The sequence below is a fragment of the Triticum urartu genome, chromosome 4, assembly GCF_003073215.2.
Source record: "Triticum urartu cultivar G1812 chromosome 4, Tu2.1, whole genome shotgun sequence".
In the NCBI taxonomy this organism is placed as follows: Eukaryota; Viridiplantae; Streptophyta; class Magnoliopsida; order Poales; family Poaceae; genus Triticum; species Triticum urartu.
In genome coordinates, this window is record NC_053025.1 from 264489076 (window position 1) to 264499335 (window position 10260).

Genomic DNA, 10260 nt, shown 5'->3' on the forward strand with positions numbered 1-10260 from the left:
CAACTTTAGTGAGATCATAAATCACAAGGAATTAATAAATGGGGCAAACAATCAATCTCACAGTAACAAGAATCATGGACCAAGAAGCTTCTCATAGTAAGACTCTATCATGTTCAATAACTCATGGATACCCTAGATCCTTAAGCTTGCACGTGCAACGCACACATTATTATCAAAGTTTTTGATTTTTTTTAGATAATTAAAGTTCTAGATACCCGGCTATACCACCGATATAGTCCCGCTATAGCGGTTTGAAAAGGATGACATTCATGCACATATATCAACTAAAGTTATGAAATAGTCGATTATGGCCTTGGCGTGGCTAATTTTAAAGACCATCGCTATTTGACGTAGCCCGCTATTTAAAAATATAGTAATTATGTGAAAAAAATTGTAGGTCACTCTAGAATAAAAACATATCAGTAAAATAAACAAAAATCTAATAAAATGCAATAAACATATTTTGTTATCACTTTGTATCAATCATGAGTAGACTGACTCTGTTTGAGAGATATTAAAAAAACTATCCTGGTTCTCTTGATCAAAGCCCCGCGAAGCTAGGCCAGGCAAGCTATGTTGGTTTCTTTTTTATCGCTTCGTGAGCTGAGTCGACGGTGAAGCGTACAGTTGTTTAGGATGCAAAAGGATTTTGTCTAATCTGAGGTGAATTTTTTTTATTGAAAGATGCTCAAAAGCACTAGTTTCCTCCCATATTTTTTAGCGTTAGGCTGGGAAACTTCGCCAGGAGCTTTCAGGACTTACTTTTCTTCGGTTGAGGAAAAAGGAAAACTGTGGAATGGAGGAAGTACAAATGAACAATAGTTAATATAAGTATTTGGTGCAAAATGTTATATCTCAGGATACAGAAACTTCGGGTGTCTACAAATTAATGTGTTTTTTAAACAAAACATAACATTAGGTATTGATCATAATTTGATAGGAGGCAAACAGGCTGCTTTCTTCATAATCTGCCAAAGAATGGCATCTTTTTCCTCATAAATAGGAAGGAAAGACTGACCTTGTTATTTTTCCTGCTCTAAAATAACTGATAGTAATCAGGGGCGGAGCCAGGGGGACGAGCAGGGGCCTGCCCCCCCCCCCCCCCCCCCCACAAAACGCGCCCCCCCCCCCCAACGATCGACAAGGAGTAATCGATCGACAAGAGTAATTACCAACGAGATTAGATCAATATACGTACTCAGCCTCTCCTATACTCGAATCCTGGCTCCGCCACTGATAGTAATATTCCACGATACAGATGAACTCGACTGACCAAGATCACACATTTTGATGATAGTATGTACACCAGAATTTCAACAAAACAACATGTAGCAACTCAAAAAGATTCAGATGTTTCTTCGTGCACTTTCTCTTGAATTCACACATGTCTTCTCTTTTTATACAATCAGTGCTCCGAGGAACTTAGGGGCTGTTTGGTTATAGGACTAGCATTGCCATACTTTGCCACACATTTTTGCCAAACTTGCCTAAGGTTAATTCATCAAAATGAGAGCCACAAGTTGGAAAGCCTAAAGGAATCTTGTCACACTTTTTGTGTGTATGCCATGTGGGGCACAAGTGTGGCTTGCCTAAGGTGTGGCTTGAACCAAACACTCACCTAAGTTGGTCAAACTTGCCTAACCTTAGGTGTGGCAATCTTTGGCAAAGTTAGTCATAAACCAAACAGCCTCTTAAGCATTCAGAGTGAGGCCTAGGCAGACGTATGTGCATGACCTAAATGAGAGAACAACAGGCCTAGAGAAGCATGAGGAGCCAATGCACCACCTAGATCGATGGTGCCAAAGTGTTTGAGAAGCCTCGTGATCAGCACATCGGCAACGTACGATATCCCGGACAAGCTCGCGGCGATGGTCAGATAGTAAATTAGAGTCTTGAAGTATGTCATGGCTCTTCTGTAGACATGCACGTCCCGAGCGCAAGCAGCGCAATGCAGGCGAGCAAAGCACCGCATCATCTTGTTCTCCCCGTCATTGCTCTCGCGGAACGACAACCCGCAGAGCACTGGTGGAAGTGGCCCGAACACCATGTGGGACAGTAGTGCTAGGACCATGTGGAGCCAGGCTTTCGACCACCTCCTGAGCTTGAGCCAACAATGGCCGGCCTTCTCATTTTTTCCTCATTCATGTCTCGGATGTCTCTTAGATCAGCAATCTGGTATCCACAAGAAAATGATATGTTAGTTTTTGGAGTTTTGGGTGTGTGTTTTTTGTAATGTTCAGTAACATATTTTGAAAATTCAGACAGGAGAGAAGTTTGTTACATTCTGAAAAATGAGAGTCAGTCCACCAATAAGGTTGGCTATGCCCAAAATGAAAGTAACTCACATGTTTTGGCGCCGCTTGATGTTGTTGTTCAGTTGTTCAAACAACGGAGAGGCTGGTGACTGACTCCACTAAGCCTCGATACATTGTGGCTTTTAGTATCCCAATCATCCCTCTGTCGTTGTCTACGAGCAGACGGATTCGCATCTTCAGAGATTGACAACACTACATCTGTTGCTTGAGGAATCCGAGAATTGGGTATGTCGCCCCTTCAGATGATACCTGGTATAGGGGAAAAAACTCGATAATCACATATACAAGATACATTTAGACGACACAGAAAAGAGCAGCAAGTTTCACAGAATTGGTTGCTCTCGAAGATTTGTTTGTTCAGTACATGCATGTCAAACTTATCTTGATTAACTTACTGATGATGGGCATTATGGAGCTGTGGAATAATAATCTAAAAGGAAAATACTTTGGCCTGGTACGGTATGTGTCAGAATTGGGCTGAAAAATGAGCCATTCTCCGCAATTCGGTGAGCATCTGAGCAAATGAAGTTACTATTGTCAGACTGCATCTCTAAATAACAGTAAGTAGCTCATGCATGCATGCTGATCACTTAATCAGACCTACATTTGTTTGCCTACTTTGGCAGTTATGTACAGCTAAATGCGTGAAGCTACCACGACACAGTCAACAAACAGAACTCGCAAGCATTTTTTCTACACTTAATTAGCAGATGGTTCTGAATACAAAATGCAGGTAACGGTGCAAATAGGATCTAAAATTCAGGAAAGGAGTCAAAATATTTATGTAGCAAATTGTACAAGTAGCAGGAAGAAACAAATTAAATGTAAATAAAGAATAACTTACCTTGAGTATAGGATTTTTCCTAAGAAGGCAGGCGAGATGAACACGGTATGTATACTCAGTAGCCGCCTTTGATGAATTAACAACCTAACAACAACAGCAAAAGAACGCATTGGATTCACAAATCATCTATTCTAGCAAGCCATGAATCCAACATTTGAATGATCTATTGAGGATAATGACAACAACAGAAAAAGCACACATTAGAACCGCACACCACAAACTGATACATAGGGCTAATTAGTTTACCCAATCCAATACACTCAAGTAAGTGTCAAAAAAATCTGCTTCTCAGATAGTAGTGTCATACAACAAACTTCAGAATTTAGTACATCTCTGGAATCAGGACAAAGTCTCATAACCTAAAATGGGCTTCAGTCTCATTATTCATGGATGAACACTTCTATAGCATTGACGATTAGTATAATATTGAGTACTTGTCAGATAGTAGTGTCGCAGAACAAATGGTTGTTGTCTCTTTCCAATCAAAATGTATGAATAAATTGCTTGAGAGATACAGTTAGTTGCTTGCTCAACAACAAAGGGGAAACCATATAGCATAGAGTCAGTTGCTTTCTCTGAAACAAAAGGGAAACCAAAAAGAAATCCATCTCACAGCTTACTGCCTGAATAATCTTGAGAACATGAGGAGCCTTCAGTGTGAAGATCCTTCACAAGGGCCCACCGAAACATACAAAGATCATCAGCGCCATCTAGTACTGGCGCAAAACATTATCATGTGAAAGTACACTAAATCTTACATGCTACATTTCTTCAATACAGTAATTGGTCCACTTTTATCATCAATTATATCGAATTGGTCCTTCAGATCCGCTAAATTTTCCTCATTGACTGCACTTGCTAATGCTTGAACAGGCAATGTTGCACAAAGAAACCAAATGAGAGTACACAACAAAAGGACGGTGTGGTGTTTTTAGGAGAAAAGGTTCGATGCAAAGGTCATTTAGAAACATTACAACCGAGCACTAATCCAGCCCTCTCAGAACATTAGCATTCTCAACCCTTGGATTAGTTTCTAAATATGTTCTTGGCCGTTGGATGCACCTTCATGGCTTCTGGGAGCGCTACACGGAGGGGCGGATGCTCCGGTAACAAAATCAGCAATCCGTTGTTATTTGGGCCAGGTGGGCCAGTTCCAATCTCGGCAGCTTCTCACAAGAATAAAAAAACGCAATCATCCACAGACACCTCGTGGCAGGGCAAAGGGTTGTGTGCGACCGTGCGCATGCCAGCATGCAGCGAGGATAGCAGAGAACCATCACTGTCAATTGAAATCCATTGAGGAAGAAAATCAATGTTGACAGATTTTAATGGTGGGTGATTGCAGGTCATTTACATGCATTTACCCTGTGATTGTGCTCTTTCTAAATCCATGCGTGTCCATATAGTTTCCCCGTTTCCCTCCGCCCAGTTCCCTTCCCTGCCCGTCACTTCGGCATGCCACTACTTCATCTTCTCCGCTCCTTCCTCTCCCAGTTCTTTTCTGCCTCAAATCTGAAACCCATCTTTACTGATCCTGTTCTTTCTACTCTCTGGATGCAGATGGTCTGAGTTGTGATGGATTCAAGCTCATCTTCTTGATGGATCTGTGGAGAAGCAGCGACCATGGTGGAAGTGAGGCCGCAGCGATAGTGGTGGTGGTGACTTGCCCGGTGGAGTTGACGAGAGGCGACGACGACAGTGGGGCTCAGCCGATGGCGGCGGCGGCGGCGGATGCTCCCGCGCGAGGGGCTTCCCCACTACCCATGTCGCCATCTCGTAGCAGGTCCGATCAATTTTGACCTCCATCTTGTGCAGATCCATCCATATCGAACTGGCATCATCCTGCTGTTCCTGATTGCATGTGAGTCTGTGATTGCTCCAATGTCATAATTGATGGTACAAGGTGTCTTGTACGGGATTGCTGCCAATGGTTCACACTCTAGAGCAGATGCATGAAGAATTAGAATTATCTACCTGCTATATGTATTCTATAATTATATATCTATCAAGAGATATCATTATTGTTCTATCAAGAGTATAATTGTTAGTGCATCTAAATGGTGATGCGGTGATCAGATCCAGGCGACGCAGGTGATACAGGCGACGCAGGAATCGCTCGATAGAGCCGACGCGGGCGACCGGACCGATCTGTTGCAAGGCGCGGAGGGATCGAAGTTCTATCGCCAAAGATTGATTAATAAATTAATTGGCCATTAAGAGCAGTTAATGGAGTTGAATTGTCAGTTTCTATGTTGTGCGCGATTGGAATTCACCCGCCGTTGTTAACGCAAGGAGTAGACCAGCCGTTCCTAATCCTACAGGCCATTAAAGAGTGGAGGTCAGGTACAACTTGGCTGCTCCGCCTACATATGCTCTGTCCAGTCACCCAAGTTATTTCCCCATTCTTCCTCCGGCAATAAACATCCCTGGAGTTATGCGTCTCCATTAGGTTGCTCCTTCATCTTGAAAATTTGCTGTAAATTTTCCTTCTCACTGCAATCCCTTCATGACTGAGTGTTTGCACTCAGTTTGGGCTCCTGCTGAAGCTGCTTTCCACTCCTAATTTGTAGGTACTGTTGTCCAAGCCCTTGATTGATGGGATTTTTGGCTCCAGAGTTCTTCAGCCGAGGATCCAAATGGCTGCTGGCCAGGTTAGTTCACATGAAGTGACATATCCAATCCAATATCCAAGTATTTATTCATATGTTGAAGTGGTCGTAATGATACATGTATGTTGTCCTAAATGTATATGCATCAGGTTAATTTTGGACGGTAGATCCATATGGGCAAACATAAGGAAATTATGTGGTTGTTCCAACACACTCTTAATCCGTTTTCTATCTAATCAAATGACATACCTATTACTTGTACAGATCCTACAATGAAAACATTGTTGCTGAATGTCTCCAGCTTCTAGAGTATGCTTTGGTTGAGGGCCTTCTGGAGCAACTGGGATAATTAGCAGATTTGAATTCAATATGATGGTAATAACTTTCTTCGCGCATGAGTGTAGACAGATATATTTTACATGAGGTTCGACAAACTGAATTTAGGTAGGGCTAGACCGTTCCATCACATGTGGACAAATGGAAAATGTCCAATTTTAATGCAGCAGTGCAACACCTTGTCCAGTTAATAATTACCTTCAGTAATCATGTCATCCAGGCTACTTCTGGTACATAGGAAGAATGATATGAGAGGCCTTTAAGTTAAGCTTTTAATATATACCTTCCTTTTGGATTAGGCTTTATATATAATGTTATATGCCACTTGAGCGCAAAAGTGCACAATAGTAGGGATGATTTCTGTCAACAAATTCAATTCCTAGGCGCATTTCTTGGGTTTTCTGCTGGTACTACAATGCTTTCATCGAAGGTGTATTGCTCCACGATAATTTTATCCTACTTCGGCCCCATTGCACGCTTAGGAACAGTGAAACATACGAAGTCGACGCAAAAATTCATGCAAATAATGTTCACGAAATTTTGAGATTATAAACATACATTTGATAGAAGATTATTTGTTGCTTTTAATTTTTACCAATGTAAGCCTCCCTTGGGATAGAGGGGTAGAGATAACTTTACATAATAACAATTCTTCTATGCTTTCCAATGTGAGGTTGAGCAAATCAGTTATTTCAGTCACTAGCCAGACAATTGCTCTCTGAAGTTTCCTTCTATGCTTTCCAATGGAGTTACTGTCTAGATTTGAAATAGCTAATGTTTTCAACAATTGATTTCCACATTCTTTTTGGAAGGCATAAAACTGAACACTTATCTAATTTAATTGAGCTGAAGCAATGCCAAAGATTACACAACTACTTAGGTGGAAAAGCCATTGAATCTACTCAGTAGTCAGCAAGATTATAATGAATTTTCTATCTTGCAAAACACAAAATTATGTGTTTACACTCATATATGTCTCCTGAAGCATTTTTTATTGGCATATGATCTTCCACCCCATTGCTTTATTAAAATGTACTGATCTTGATGCAGGGGATATGGATCATGGAAACAGAGGACCTTCATATGGGAGGTTTGGTCCCTGGGAGCAGTCAATTCCAGATTCGACCATACATTTGGTACCAAACCATGTTTGTGCTTTTATGACTTGTAAGGAAGATAGAGAGCGACGAGTCTGGTCTTCTTAAGTCACTTGCAAGTTTCTTGACCAAAAGCTTAGTTGTCGATAAACTAATCATTTCCGTCATACGTCTTCCTTGATTAAATAACCTCTTTTAGCTATGATTAAATAACCTTTTTTGGACTATATCTAACATATCATCTTGCAGGAAGCTACATGGCACATGTGTATAACTTTGAATGCGCCTTGCTGCTTCATGTCAGCAATGACTTGTAAGGCGCTATGAACGTTCTATGACATTGAGTTTTATTAGTTCACCCTGTGTACTGTCACTCCATGTTTGTACCAGCTTGTGGCAAATATTATGTACTTTTAGTTTAGATGACATATGAAGTTACAGCAATGTCAATGTATCAAAAAAAATCCATTTCTTTCCAGTATCAGCATTTGTCGAAATAGCAGCCTATCATGGGCTACAGTATCTTACCCATGTTTCATATATTTAGAAAAAAAATACTATTATTTTATTGAACTAATAGACTGTCGCAGCAACGACACATGGATATTAGTTCATGCCAATTTTAAAATAATGTAAAACCCTTAATATATTTGTATCCACGACTAACATTACAATGCCAAAATGGATGGGCGCAGCAACGCGCGCCATCAATGATCTAGTATTAGTTCATGGAGTAACAACAACAATAAGGTTCTAGCAGTCCACTCCATGGAGTAACCACAATAATAACATCCACTGGAGAGTGGCTGCGTAGGGAGTGAGAGGCAAGCCTGAAAGTGTGTTGCCGAGCCACGGTGGTGTCCTTGCAAGGTTGTGGCTAGCATCCATCTATTCCGACACTGCTTATCAATTGATGTACATATAATTTGATAAAAGAGAATACTGCTTAGGAACTATATTCATTCTATGAATGGCAGTGTAAATCTCTGTCATTTAAAAGGAGCAGCCTGAGATATTATTTGTGGGCATAAAGCTCTCTTGCCCATACATACCTGCAGATGTGGACAATATGCACATTTCTTTTGTTGTATTGTCCAGAACCAATTGAGCAGTCCCTAAAGCAAGAAGGTTTATAGGTGAAAAGAAACCCTGGAGGTAACAACCTTTGTTGTGAAAGTATTTGCTTTATTCTCAGTGCTGAAGTGCTAAAAGTATGGAAAAAATCCCAGTATACCATGAATTATTGGTTACTTATCAGACCGAAGAAAGCATTCACACATCCAAGATGTCTGTTAGACTGTTAACATAGCATCAATTCAATTCAGATTACTCCTTTCTGTTGATATAATTAGATAAAAGAGAATACTGGTTATGAACTATATTCATAATATGAATGACAGTGTGAATCTCTCCGGCAGAATTATGAAGCGATTTTTTTTACAGTAATGCGGATTCAAACCATTCAATTAGTTGACTTGATTAAACAACCAGAATAAGGCCTTCTATTTTCTGTTGCAAGAGGCTGATTTAAATTGCAACACAATTGTTGAGACGATAGGTCATATGTGAAGGAGAACTTATCCGACGTACCAATTCGGCGGTAACGGCGAACCCGGCTACATCAGAACCTCATATGCCTCTTATTCCTTAATGTGCTTCATCATCCCCTACATCAAAAATTCAATAGTGAGAACGTTAAGGCATTTCCACAAGCACCTGGCAAGCACTGACAAAAAAATTATACAAACTGATAGTATTGTTCATAATGTTGGAGAAACCCCCACAGTTAAAAAATGTTGCATAAATACCAAGCACATTCCTACCAAAACAGAGATTGATCTGACGCTAACGGCGAACTACGGCGAAGGGCGCTGGCGACCCGCGGCGGCTCCGACGCGACCTGCGGCGGCTCCAACAGCGGGCGGCTCCGGCGCGACCTGCGGCGGCTCGGCGAAGGGCGCAGGGCGGGGCGGCTCCGGCGTCTCGGCGAAGGCGCGGGGCGGGGCGGGGCAGGGCGGCTCCGGCAGCGACCTGCGGCGAAGGGCGCGGGGCGAGGCGGCGAACGGCGCAGGAGAAGGACGAGGGGCGACAGGTCAAGAGCGAGAGGTCGTGCGGGCGGTTTTTTTTTAACGGCGGCGGGGGCTGGGTTAGCGATAGATGGTTCGTAGCCTTAGAGGTTTGAGTCGGCGCGGACAAAAGTAGAGACCCAACGCGCCGATTCAAACGGACGCGCGTCCGTTTTTCGTCCGCGGGCGATCTATTCTAGGCTTATTTTTGAACCGGATTTGCGTCGGTGCGGACACAAGACGGACGCGCACGCTCGCCCTCTTTCCTCACCGGACCCGCTGGTCGGTGGCACATTGGATTCACACCCTCCGCCGCCTGCCACGCCGCCGACGCCGCCGCCCATTTTTTCAGATAAAAATGGATACATAGATAATTCTAGCGTACACAGATAAAAGAAAAGACCACTGCTCGGTCGATTTCTGACTCCGACTCGGTAATGTCCTCCTACGATGTCTGAATGTAGGCGTCAAGCATACGCCTCGCTTCAAAGTCCCAACCGCGTTCTCGTAGCTTCAATTTCAATTGAGCTGCCTGCTCCGCGACGCTTGTCCTCCCGATAGGCGGCTGGCTCCCTCCTCCTCGCGTCCCTCTCCGATCTCAATTGCTGTAGAACTGACGCTCGTCGACGATGTCCTGCGGGTAGCCTCCACAGCCACAGCACCAAGGCTTCCACGTCCTTCTCTGCGATGGCGAGGCGACGCTGCCCCTACCTCCGATGGACACGACGATCCTCGTCGGCGAAAAGCCGCGGGAAGAGGCGCCAGATCATGCGCCCGCTGGCTCGACACGTTGGGAAAATTCACCGACGAGGCCTCAGGAGGCGCCACGCCGCCGGCGTCGTGCGCGCGGGCCGCCTCCTCTGTGGTGTCGAAGGTGCCGAGGGCGAGACGTTTCTCGCGAAATCAGATCTCGGCGGAGAAGGCGCCGGAGCGGCGCTCGCGACTCCGCGAAAATCCGAAGCGCGTAGGCGGCGGATCGACATGGTGGCGCAG

The 10260-nt window shown here is 43.4% G+C and overlaps 1 long non-coding RNA gene across 7 annotated transcripts; it reads right to left on the reverse strand.

Moving 5' to 3' along the window:
- Nucleotides 1-1329: 1329 nt before the first annotated feature.
- Nucleotides 1330-9357, reverse strand: LOC125551439. 7 transcript variants are annotated; one of them, XR_007302633.1, is made up of 7 exons: nt 9025-9357; nt 8792-8868; nt 8254-8316; nt 3160-3243; nt 2711-2829; nt 2282-2564; nt 1330-2172 (listed from the first exon to the last, which is right to left on the reverse strand). It is a non-coding gene; the product is annotated as an uncharacterized LOC125551439 (long non-coding RNA). The 7 variants fall into 7 exon arrangements; XR_007302634.1 differs by having other exon boundaries at nt 3160-8089; XR_007302635.1 differs by having other exon boundaries at nt 3160-8100.
- Nucleotides 9358-10260: the final 903 nt, after the last annotated feature.